A 13,760-nucleotide genomic window follows, 5' to 3' on the forward strand; every position below is an offset into this window, starting at 1 on the left:
TAAGTTCTTCAACCAAGCTTTTACTTTTTTAATTAAAAAATATTCCTGTTATAAGAGGAATACATTTTTTGTATACACATTAAGGAAAGAGAGGAATGCATATTTCCGCTTCTTGTAATGTTACTAGAAGACTATACTTTCAGGGATCATTTCTATAGTTTGTAATGTTACTATAAACTTCTATAGAAAACAGCTAAAAGTCCTTGAGGAAATATGGAAGAACTTAAAAGCATCAAAGAGGAAAGAAAAGAGGTATTATTAGGCCAAGACTAGGAGAGAATGAGCACCTATAGGGGCGAGCCAGGCACACAAAAACACTTCTGCCTGGCGATATTTGCTGACCATATGAGATGCCTGAGAGGGTGAGTTTTGGTGACATTTTGGGTTCAGAGCACATCAAAGAGGGTGATACTGGCAAACCAGCCCCTGCCATAAAATGGAACACCCAAAAGCAAAAGCATAAGATAGAAAGTGAAGCAAAAGTATACCTTACCTCTCATGAATTACACTCTGGCTTTGCATCAACTCAAAATCTGAGCTTAAACTAAGGTGATTCTGAATTCTTTGTGCCCTGTGTGCTGGCCAAAGCAAAGGAATAGCCTACCTGAAAGAAGGTGGCATCATCCTAATCCTCAAAATACTCCTGTGAATATTTTTTTAAAAAAATAGTAGGATTGGATCCAAGATGACAGGGGAGTAGGTGGATATTACACACACCTCCACCCAGGACCAAACTGGAGTAACAATTAAATTTAAAAACAATCATCCTGAATAACCAACTCAAGAATAAATTAAGGGGAGTCTTATAACCAAACTTTCACAGAAGAAGTCACATGGAGACTGGGAGGTGCGGTGGAAATGTAGAAAGTGCTGACTCCACTACCATGAGTGATGGCTGAAGTTTGATGGGATATCTTAGCTGTGAGGGGGTCCCTCTAAGAAGTGTGGAGCCTAAGCTGGACTTCCCAGCTCAGAGCACCAGAGCTGGGGAGAGGCACCCACATAGCATTTGGCTGTGAAAAATGGTGAGGTTCCTGTCCGCCAGAGAGAAGAGAGTCTGAAGAGACCAAAACACCCTCTTAAAGGGCCAGTGCAAAATCTCATTCACAGCTCCCTACCCTGGACTCTGGCAGAGGGAAGGTTGAGCAAACTAGTCATGTGAAGAGATTCTGGGGATTGTGGCTCTGGGAAGAGGCACAGAGGGACAGTCAACAGTATACTTGTGCTGAGTCATTTTCCAATAACATAACCTCTGTCTTTCCTGGGAGGAATACTATTACCCTCTCTGTGACATCAGCCTGGGGGACAGCAATTTCCCAGTGCTCTGGACTCTCTCACCCCATCCTGCAGAGACTAGGTCTTATAGAAGAGTCAGCTGCCTTGTTCTGGGAGTAGAGATCTGGACAGATTTAGGGGGTGACTCTGACTCAGTTGTATGGTTCTGACATGGGGACCATTCCTGTGCTTTCCTGTGAATCTGACTGGCACTTTCCCCTCATGGGAGATTCAATAGAAATACCCTCCTGGCTGCCAACGACCAACATTCCATTAGAAGGCCTTACCTGCCAGACTCCTAGTGGCTTTGCCAGGTTGAGGTTGCAGCAAAATCTGAGACAGACTGAGACCTGTGACTCTGGGGAGGGAGACACACCCAACACCTTCCCTGAAGTCTGACTGGCAACTACCCCTCAGGAGAGATCCATTAGCCTCATCTTCCTGACTCCACCAAAGGCTCTTTCAGTGACAGAGCCTAACAGGCAGCCAGCAGGTGAAGGCAGCAGGAGATGGATCTTGGGATGCCTTGGGTCTTTTGTTGACCTGCCCTTAGGCCAGGTGCTGGTAGAAGCTGGCCTTGGCGTGCAGCTTGGTTCTTCCCATGTGTACCTAAGTTGCTAAGGGCCAGTCATAGGCAGTCTTATATTGGCCTGAACCAGGTTCCTTCCCAAGATGACCAGAATAAACAAAATCAAATGTTTAGAGAACAAACCAACAAAAATGTTTAGAGAACATCATAGCAGGATCCGATGAACTTCACAAGGAAAATGTCCAAAGGGAGATCTGGTTACTGCACCAAAAACATCTGAGGCAAATTCAGCTTCCTGTGGTCAGCACCTGCACAGCAGCTTGCATGTTTTGGTTGAAGTAGAGCCTCACAATGAGCTTTCCTGAGGGTCACAAAATGGGCCAATATAAATCAAGACTTAATTATAACAGGAGAGCCCAATTAACACACAAGGCACTAAGCTCAGGTGATCAAGGAAACTACAACACTGGGCCCAAAGCATACTTACTACATAAGGCCAGTGTACAAAGACTGAGTGTCACAGCAGATCTATCTAATCTATAGAAACAAACACAAAGTGGCAGCCAAAAGGAGACAAAGAAACACACACACCAAAAGATAGAACAGGAGAAATCTCCAGAAAAAAAAAGTTATATAAAATGAAGAAAAGCAATTTAACAGATATAGGGTTCAAAATAATGGTTATACAAATGCTAAAAGAACAACCTGAAAACTTCAAAAAAGAAATAGCATGCATAAAAAGGACATAGAAACCATAAAAAGGAATCAGTCAGAAATGAAGAATACAATATCTGACATCAAGAATACAATGGAAGGAATAAACAGTAGGTTGGATGAAACTGAGGATTGAATCAGCATTCTGGAAGAGAACATAGGAAAAAAAACCCTCACCCAATCAATGCAGCAAAAAGAAAAAAATTAAAGAGAATGAGGATAGTTCAAGGGACCTTTGGGACAACATAAAGCTCAACAACATCTGCATCATTGGGGTGGCAGAGGAGAGGAGAGAGAGAGCAAGGGATCAAGAACCTATTTGAAGAAATAATGACCTAAAATTTTCCTAACTTGGTGAAGGAAAAAGACAAGTCCAGGATTGCAGATAGTCACAAACTAGATGGACCCAAAGAGGCCCACGCTAATACACATCATAATTAAAATAGCAAAGATCAAAGACACAGAAAGAATCTTAAAAGTAGCAGTAGAAAAACAGTAACATATAAGGAAGTTCTCATAAGACTGTCAGCTGATTTCTCAACAGAAACATTTCAGGCCAGAGGGATGGCATGAAATAGTCAAGGTGATAAAAAAGCAATGACCTACAACCAATACTACTTTCCCCAACAAGGCTATCATTTAAATTGAAAAAGAAATAAAGAACTTCCTAGGCAAGCAAAAGCTAAAGAAATTTGTTACCACCAAACCAATATTACAAGAAATGTTAAAGGGCCTGCTTTAAGGAAAAAAAACAACAACAAACAAGCAGAGGAAAATAGTTAAAATAGTAAAATGGCAACTAATACATACCTAACAAAATAATCACTTTAAATGTAAATGGCATAAATGATCCAATGAAAAGACACAGGGAAGCTGAATGGATAAAAAAGCTAGAACCATATATATGCTGTCACTAAGAGATCCACCTCACAACAAAAGATACACACAGACTAAAAGTTAATAAACGGAAAATTTTATTTAATGCAAATGAAAATTTAAAAAAGGGCTGCAGTAGCAAAATTTATATCTGATAATACATACTTTAAAACAAAGGCTATAAGCCCTGGCCAGTTGGTTCAGCGGTAGAGCGTCGGCCTGGCGTGCGGGGGACCCGGGTTCGATTCCCAGCCAGGGCACATCGGAGAAGCGCCCGTTTGCTTCTCCACCCCCCGCCCCCTCCTTCCTCTCTGTCTCTCTCTTCCCCTCCCGCAGCCAAGGCTCCATTGGAGCAAAGATGGCCTGGGTGCTGGGGATGGCTCCTTGGCCTCTGCCCCAGGCGCTAGAGTGGCTCTGGTCGCCTCAGAGCGATGCCCCGGAGGGGCAGAGCATCACCCCCTGGTGGGCAGAGTGTTGCCCCTGGTGGGTGTGCCGGGTGGATCCCGGTCGGGCGCATGCGGGAGTCTGTCTGACTGTCTCTCCCCGTTTCTAGCTTCAGAAAAATACAAAAAAACCCCAAAAAACCCAACAACAAAGGCAAAAAAGAACACTACATAAGAAAGGGAGCAATACAACAAGAGGATATAACCTTTGTAAATATTTATACACCTGATATAAGAAGACCTATATATGTAAAGCAATTTTGATTGACATAAAGGGATACAATGACAGCAATGCAGTCATAGTAGGAAATTTTAATCCCATATAAACATCAATGGATAGATCTTCCATATATAATATCAACAGGAAACAGCTGTCTTAAATGACACACTAGATCCACTGGATTTGATATTTTTAGAACATTTCACCACATGGCAGTAAATACATATTCTTTTCAAGTGTACAATAAACACTTTCTTGGATAAGCCACATGTTAAGACACAAAACAAGTCTCAGTAAATTTAAGAAGATTGACATCATATAAAGCTGCTTCTTTGACTATAATGGTATGAAACTAGAAATCAATTACACACACACACCCACACATAAATGGAAAGCATACATGACCATGAAGAATAAATAACATGTTACTAAACAATGAATAAATTAACAGTAATATCAAAGAACAAATCAAAACATATCATGAAACAAATAAAAGAAAAACACAAGAACCCAAAATATATGGAACATAGTGAAAGCAATCCTAAGAGAAAAATTCATAGCCTTCCAGGCTTATCTCAAGGAATGAGAAAAATCTCAAAGGAACAATCCAACTTTACATTTAAAGGAACTTGAAAAAAGAACAACAAAGAAAGCACAAAATAAGTAGAAGGAAGGGAATACTAAAGATGAGAGCAGAAATAAATAAAATAGAGACTTCCCCCCCAAATACAAAAAAAATAAAATAAAACCAAGAGCTGGTTTGTTGAAAAGATAAACAAGCTTGATAAACCTTTTACCAGACTCATAAAAAAAAAATAAGACAGGACTCCCCTAAAATAAAACCAGAGATGAAGAACGAGTAACAACAGATACCAAAGAAATAGGATTGTAAGAAAATATAAATAACTATATGTCAAAAATGTGGACATTTGGACAAAATAAATAAATTCCTAGAAACATATCATTTTCCAAAATTGAAACATGAAGAATCAGAAGATCTGAATAGAGAGATTAAAGCTAGTTGTTGGGGAGAGGGGTAGGGGGAAGGGAGTAAAGAGGGACAAGAATGCAGTGACAGAGAGTGATTTGACTATGGGTGATGGGTACAATCAACAGTTTAAATGCTATAGAGATGTTCACCTGAAACCTACATACTCTTATTAATCAATGTTACCCTATTACATTGAATTTTCTAAATAAAAAATAAATTAATAAAAAATAGAAAAATCCAAAATGAATAAAATTAAAATTACACTATCATATAAATAGATGCAAAAAAACCCCCCAACCCTCCCCCCCCAACATTTGATAAAATCCAGTACCCATTTATGTTAAAACCTCTCAGCAAAGTTGGAATGGGAGGAACATACCTCAATGTAATAAAGGCCATGTATGACAAACCCACAGCCAACATCATACCCAATGGGCAAAAACTACAAGCATTTTCCTTAAGATTGAGAACAAGACAGGGATGTCTGCTATAACCACTCTTTTTCAATATATTACTGGAAGTCTTAGCCACAGCTATCAGAAAAGGAAAAAAAAAGCATTCAAATTAGAAATGAAGAAGTAAAAATGTCATTATTTGCAAAAATATAGTGTATATAGAGAATCCTAAAGATTCTACTAGAAACTACAAAAACTGATAAATTCAGGAAAGTAGTTGATACAAAATGATTATCCAGAAATCGATTGCATTTTTATACACCAATAATGATCTATCAGAAAGGAAAACAAAACAATTGCATTCACAACTGCTTCAGAAAGAATAAAATACCTAGGTTTAAATTTACCCAAGGATGTAAAAGACCTATATTCAGAAAATTATAAGACATTGAAAAAAGAAAATGAAGAAGATATAAACAAGTGGAAGAATATACCATGTTCATGGATAAGAAGAATTAGCACCATTAAAATGTCCGTATTACCCAAAGCAATCTAGAGATTCAACACAATTCCTATTGAGACACCAATGGTATATTTCATAGAACTAGGATAAATATTCCAAAAATTTTTATGGAACCACAAGCAACTCTGAATAGCCACAGCAATCTTGAGAAAGAAAAAAAAAATTGGAGCAATCATGCTACCTGATATCAAACTATATTAAAAGGCCATAGTAATCAAAACAGTGTGGTACTGGCATAAAACAGAGATATAGCTAAATGGAAAATAATAGATAGCCCAGAAATCAATTCATCTCTATAAGATCGGTATTTGACAAAGAGGCAAAAACATACGATGTGGTAAAGATATTCCATTCAATAAATAGTGTTGGTATCTACATGCAAAAAATAAAACTAGACCACTTTCTTACACCATACACAAGGATAAACTCAAAATGGACTAAACACTTAAATATTACACTCAAAACCACAAAAACACACAAGAAAACAAAGGCAGTAAAACTTTAGACACTTCTCATAGCAATATTTTTTCTGATATATCTCCTCAGACAAGGGAAACAAGTAAAAATAAACAAATGGGAATATATCAAACTAAAAAGTCTGCACAGCAAAGAAAATCATCAACCAAATAAAAAAAACCCCAGCTAAATGGGAGAACATATTTGCTAATACATCTGCTAAAGGATAAATATCCAAAATGAATAAAGAACTTATAAAACTCAACACCCCCCAATCACCCAAACAATCCAATTAAAAATGGGCAAAGGACTTGAATAAACACTCTTCTAAAGAGGATATACAGATTGGCAATAGACATATAAAAAGATGTTCAACCCTCTTTACTCCCCCTGCCTCCTCTCCCTCCCCTCTGGTAACCACTTTACCTTTGTCTATGTCTGTGAGTCTCAGTTTTATATTCCACCTATTTATGAAATTATATAGTTCTTAGATGTTTCTGATTTACTAATTTTACTTAGGATAATGTTCTCAAGGTCCATTCTTTTTGTCATAAATAGAAAAGTTATAATTTCTTATGGCTGAGTAGTATTCCATTGTATATATGTACCACATCTTCTTTATTGAGTCCTCTATCGAGGGACACTTTGGTTATTTTCCATGTCTTGGCCACTGTGAATAATGCTGCGATGAACATGGCAGTACTTGTGTCTTTATGTAACAATATTTTTGAGGTTTTTGAGGTAGATAACCAGTAGAGGGATTGCTGGGCCATAAAGTAGTTTTATCCTTAATTTTTGAGGAACACCATATTTTCTTCCATCATCATTGTACTACTAGTTTGCATTCCCACCAGCAGTGAATGAGGGTCCCTTTTTCTCCACAGCCTCTCCAACATTTGTTATTACCTGTCTTGTTGATAACAGCCAATCTAACAGGTGTGAAAGTGGTATCTCATTGCAGGTTTTTTTTTTTGTTTGTTTGTTTGTTTTTGGTATTTTTATGAAGCTGGAAACGGGGAGAGACAGTCAGACAGACTCCTACATGCGCCCGACCGGGATCCACCCGGCATGCCCACCAGGGGCGATGCTCTGCCCACCAGGGGGCGATGCTCTGCCCATCCTGGGCGTCACTATGTTACGACCAGAACCACTCTAGCTCCTGAGGCAGAGGCCACAGAGCCATCCCCAGCGCCCGGGTCATCTTTGCTCCAATGGAGCCTTAGCTGCGGGAGGGGAAGAGAGAGACAGAGAGGAAGGAGAGGGGGAGGGGTGGAGAAGCAGATGGGAGCCTCTCCTGTGTGCCCTCCTGGGAATCGAACCCGGGACTTCTGCACGCCAGGCCGACGCTCTACCACTGAGCCAACTGGCCAGGGCCTCATTGCAGTTTTAATGTGCGTTTTTCTAATAGCTAGTGAACATGAGCATCTATTCATATATCTGTTGGCTATTTGTATGTCTTTTTAGGAGAAGTGTCTGTTCTGGTCCTTTTCCTGTTTTTTTTTTTTTTTTATTGGATTGTTTGCTTTTTTGTTGCTGAGCTTTGTGAGTTCTTAAAATATTTTAGATTATTTTGGACATCAAGAGCTGTTGTTTGTGAATATCATTTCCCAGTTAGTTGGCTGCCTTGTTTTTTTGTTGTTAGTTTCAATTGCTGTGCAGAAGCTTCTTAGTTTGATATAGTCCCACTCATTTGTTGTTGCCTTTACTTCCTTTGCCTTTCTTGTCAAATTCATAAATGTTCTTTATGGCTAAGGTCCATGAATTTAGTACCTATGTTTTCTTCTATGTAAGTTATGGTTTAGATCTTATATTTAGGTCTTTGATCAATTTGGAATTAATTTTTGTGCCTGGGGACAAACTGTAGTCAAGGTTCATTCTTTTGAATGTGGCTTTCCAATTTTCCCAGCACCATTTATTGAAGAGGTTTTCTTTCCTACATTGTGTTTTTGGCTCTTTTGTCAAAGATTTGTCAATATATATGTGGTTTTATTTCTGTCTCTTGATGCTGTTCTATTGGTCTGTATGTCTGTTTTTCTGCCAATGCCATGCTGTTTTGATTACTGTGGCTCTGTAGTGTAATTTGAAGTCAGGTAGTGTGATACCTCCAGCTCTACTCTATTTTCTCAGGATTGCTTTGGCTTTCAGGGTCTTTTATGGTTTCATACAAACTTGGTAATTTTGTTTTATTTCTTTAAAAAATGACACTGGGATTTTGATAGGGGTTGCATTAAATTTGTATATGGCTTTGGGTAATATGGTCATTTTAACTATGTTCATTCTTCCAATCCATAAATAGGGAATATTTTTTTTATTTAATTGTGTCTCTCAATATTTTTCAATATGCTTTGTAGTTTTCAGCATATAGGTCCTTCACACTTTTTGTGAAGTTCATTTTTAGGTATTTTATTTTTTGTTGTTGTTACAATTGTAAAAGAATTTTTTTTTCCCAGTTCATTTTCTAAAGTTTCATTGTTGGCATTTAAGAAAGCAGTAGGTTTTTCTTATTGATTTTGTATACTGTGACTTTACTGTATTTGTTTATAGTTTTTAATAGCTTTTCAGTGGAATCTTTGAGTTTTTCGATATACAGGATCATGTCATTTGCAAAAAGTGATACCTTAATTCCTTCTTTCCTAATATCAATGCCTTTTATTTTTTTCTCTTGCCTGATTGTTCTGGCTAAAACTTCCAGTACTATGTTGAAAAAGAGTGGAGAGAGTGGTCAGCCTTGTCTTGTTCCTAATTTTGGAGGAAAAGCCTTCAGTTTTTTAGTTTTTTAGCATTTAGTGTGATATTGGCTGGTAGTTTGTCTTACATGGCCTTTATTATGTTGAGGTACCTATACCTATCTAATTGATGTTGTATCTTATTTAATGCCTTTTCTGCATCTATTGATGGAATCATAAAATTTTTATCCTTTGTTTTTTGATGTGGCATATTATGTTGATTGAGTTACATGTGTTGAACCGTCCTTGTGCTCCTGGGATGAATCCCACTCAATTGTGATGCATTATTTTTTAATGTATTCTTATATTCAAGTTGTTAGTATTTTGTTTAGGTTTTTTGCATCTGTATTAGCGATACTGGTCCATAGTTTTCTTTTTTGTGTGTGTTGTTTTTGCCAGGTTTTGGTATCAGGGTTATGTTGGCCTCATAAAATATCTTAGGGTGTATTGCTTCTTCTCCTATTATTTGGAATACTGAAAAGGGTAAGTACCAAATATCTTTTGAATATTTGGTAGAAGTCACTCATACATACCGTCTGGTTCTGGAGTTTTATTTTGGGGGAGGATTTTTGTCATTGTTTCTATTTTCTCCCTGCTTATGGTTCTATTTAGGTGTTCTACTTTTTCATGACTCAGGCTAGGAAGATTGTTTAGTTTTAGGAACTTGTTCATTTCTTTTATATTGTTTGGGATATAAAACTGAGACTCATGGACACAGATAAAACTGAAGTGGTCACCGGGGTGGGGGAGTAAAAAGGGACAAATATTTGGTGATGAAAAAAAAATTGACTTTGGGTGATAGGCACACAATGAAATCAACAGTTCAAATGCTATAAAGATGCTCACCTAAAACCTATGCACTCTTATTGATCAATGCCATTCAATTAAATTTAATTTCTAAATAAAAAAGAGAAAAAGGAAAGATGCTCAATATCCTATCACTAGAGAAATCCAAATTAAAACCACAATGAGGACACCTGTCAGAATGGCAATCATTAATAAATCAACAAATAACAAGTGCTGGTGATGGTGTCGTGAAAAGGCAACCCTCATACATAATGAGTAAGAATGCAGATCGGTGCAGCCACTCTCTAAAGCAGTATGCAGTTATCTCAAAACAATCAAATGAAACTGTCTTTTGACTCAGCAATCCCAATTCTGGGAATTTATCCTAAGAATCCTGAAACACTAATTCAAAAGAATATATGCACCCCTGTGTTCATTGCCCTGTGTTCATTGTAGCACTATTTGAAATAGCCAAGATCTGTCAACAGCCCAAGTGCCCATCAGTAAATGAGTGTATAAAAAAGATGTGGTACATTTACACAATGCAATACTATGTGGTCATAAAAAAAGAAAGAAATCTTATCTTTGAGAAAGCATGGATGGACCTGGAACACATTATGCTAAGTGGAATAAGCCACTCATATAAAGACAAATACCATATAATTTCACTCATATGTGGAAGCTAATGAACAAAATGCATTAACAAGTAAAACAGAGACAGACTCATACATAGAAAGCAGGCTGACAGCTCTTGGGGAAGGGGCTGGAATGCTAGGTGAAGTAGGTGGAGAGATTGAGCAAAAGAAGGACAAGATGAAAAGAAAGAAAAAAATTAATGGACACACACAATAGTGTGGTGATTGCCAGTGTGGTGGGGCAGGTGGAGGAGTGTATGGATGAAGACTTTGGGGTAAACACACAATATGGTATACAGAGATACGTTGTAGTGAGCCTCCGACACTTGTATAATTATGTTAATCTTTGTCACTTCAGTAAATTTAATTAAAAATAAATAACATCAATAAATAAATTTAAAAATAATACTGAGAAGCAGAAAATCAAATAAAATAAATCTAAGAAAATATACCATGAGTGAGAACAAAAAAAAAAAAAAAAAAAGAAAAACCAGACTGACAAGCATTCCTGATGTCATCATCAGGAATAGACTATAAAACTCCTCTGCTTACTATATTAAAAAAAATGCTTGAAAATCTTGGCAGATAATTCAATACTATTAAAAAAGTTACAGCAGAACTAAAAAAGAAAAAACTAAGAAATTCTAGAGCTTATCATTTATTTGGGGGATAAACACATAATGCAGACTACATTGATGTGTTGTAGAACTGTGCACCTGAACCCTGTGTCATTATGTTAACTAGAGTCACCCCAATAAGTTCAATTAAAAATAAATAAAATAGGGAGAAATAATTTAAAAAGAAAATAAAAAGATATAACTCAGTGAATGGGTTTCTCAGAAGTTTCAGTACAACTGAAGAGGAATCTGTTAATCAGAATTCTATACCTAGTGAAAATACCTACAAGGATAAAAGTAATGAAAATATGTTAGAGAGGCTGTGGAGGAAAAAGAAACCTCATTCACTGCTGGTGGGAATGCAAATTATATAGTACAACCATTATGGAAGAAAATATGGTGGTTCCTTAAAAAGCTAAGAATAAAATTACTATATGACCCAGCAATCCCTCTACTGGGTATCTATCCTCAAAATTTGAAGACATTGGTATGTAAAGACACATGCTCCCCCATGTTTATTGCAGCATTATTCACAGTGGCTAAGACATGGAAATAACCAAAGTATCCCTAGAGGATTGGATAAAGAAGAAGTGGTGCGTAAATACAATAGAACACTACTCAGCCATAAGACACGATGACATACTGCCATTTACAACATGGATGGACCTTGAGAACATTTTTACTGAGTGAAATAAGTAAATCAGAAAAAGCTAAGAATTGAATGATTTCACACATTGGTGGGATGTAAAACTGAGACTCATGCACATAGATAAAAGTGAAGTGGTTACCAGGGGTAGGGAGACATGGAGAGAGGTGAGGGGAAGGGTGTAAACAGGGACAAATATAAGGTGACAGAAAACAATTTGACTTTGGGTGATGGCTATACAACATGATCAGCAGTTCAAATGCTATAGAAGTGTTCACCTGAAACTTATAACTCATTTTCATTTTTTAATTTTTAAATTTTATTTAGAAAATTAACTTAAACAGGGTGACATTAATCAATACCTGAAACATTTTTATTTTTAAATTTTATTTAGAAAATTACCTTTAACAGGGTGACATCGATCAATAAGAGTACACAGGTTTCAGGTGAACATTTCTATGGCATTTGAACTGTTGATCATGTTGTATACCCATCATCCAACGTCAAGTCATTTTTTGTCACCTTATATTTGTCCCTCTTTAGATCGTTTCCCCCTCCTTGCTTCCCTCCCCATCCACTGAAGTTCCCTTCCTTCTAGCCCATGTTCCCTTCTCCTTGGCATCCATTTCACTCTTATCTATGTCCATAAATCTCAGTTTTATATCCCACCTATATGTGAAATCATATAGTTCTTAGGTTTTTCTGATTTACTAGTTTCATTCAGTATAATGTTCTCAAGGTCTATCCAGGTTGTCATAAATGTCACTATGTCATTGTTTCTTATGGCTGAGTAGTATTCCATTGTATATATGTACTACATCTTCTTTATCCAATCCTCTATCAAGGGGCATTTTGGTTGTTCCCATGTCTTGGCCACTGTGAATAATGTTGTGATGAACAACATGGGGTGCATGTGTCTTCAAGCACCAGTGTTTTCGAGTTTTGGGGGTAGATATCCAGGGATTGCTGGGTCACATGGTAATTATAGTTTCAATTTTGGGGGGGAACTACCATACTTCCTTCCATAATGGCTGTACTACTTTACATTCCCACCGACAGTGAATGAGGGTTCCTTTTTCTCCACAGCTTCTCCAACACTTGTTTTCTGCCTTGTTGATAATAGCCTATCTAACTGGTGGTATCTCATTGTAGTTTTGATTTGCATTTCTCAAATAGCTAGTGAAGATGAGCACCTTTTCATATAACTGTTGGCCATTTGTATGTTTCTTGGGAGAAGTGTCCCAAGAAAAGTGGGGAGTTTAGGTCCTCTCCCCATTTTTCTATTGCATTGTTTGCTTGTTTGTTGCTGAACTTTGTGGTTCTTTATATTTTTTGAATATTAATCCCTTATTAAAGCTGTTGTTTACAAATATCATTTCCCATTTGGTTGGCTGCCCATATGTATTGTTGTCAGTCCATATGTATTGTTGTCAGTTTCTTTTGCTGTGCAGAAGCTTTTTAATTTGATATAGTCCCATTTTATTTCTGGGCACTCAATTCTCTTTCATTGGTCTGTATGTCTGTTTTTCTGACAATGCCATGCTGTTTTGATTATTGTGGCTCTGTAGTATAATTTGAAGTCAGATAGTGTGATACCTCTGGATTCATTCTTTTTTTCCTCAGGATTGCTTTGGCTATTTGGGTTTTCTTTTCTTTCCGGGGACAGAGAAAGAATTAGAGAAAGGGATTGATAGGGACAGACAGACAGGAACAGAGAGAGATGAGAAGCATCAATCATCAGTTTTTCCTTGCGAAACCTTAGTTGTTCATTGATTGCTTTCTCATATATGCGCTGACCGTGGGCCTTCAGCAGACCGAGGAACCCCTTGCTCAAGCCAGAGACCTTGGGTCCAAGCTGGTGAGCTTTTTGCTCAAGCCAGATGAGCCCACACTCAAGCTGGAGACCTCGGGGTCTCAAACCTGGGTCC

General features: G+C 37.5%; 1 protein-coding gene and 1 pseudogene across 2 annotated transcripts in view; one reads left to right on the top strand and one right to left on the bottom strand.

Moving 5' to 3' along the window:
* Positions 1 to 13,760, bottom strand: part of SYNDIG1 (synapse differentiation inducing 1) — a 253,541-nt gene that overhangs the window by 41,363 nt on the left and 198,418 nt on the right. The window lies entirely within an intron of this gene.
* Positions 128 to 242, top strand: LOC136309683 (small nucleolar RNA U3; annotated as a pseudogene).

This window comes from Saccopteryx bilineata, chromosome 6 (assembly GCF_036850765.1).
Source record: "Saccopteryx bilineata isolate mSacBil1 chromosome 6, mSacBil1_pri_phased_curated, whole genome shotgun sequence".
NCBI lineage: Eukaryota > Metazoa > Chordata > Mammalia > Chiroptera > Emballonuridae > Saccopteryx > Saccopteryx bilineata.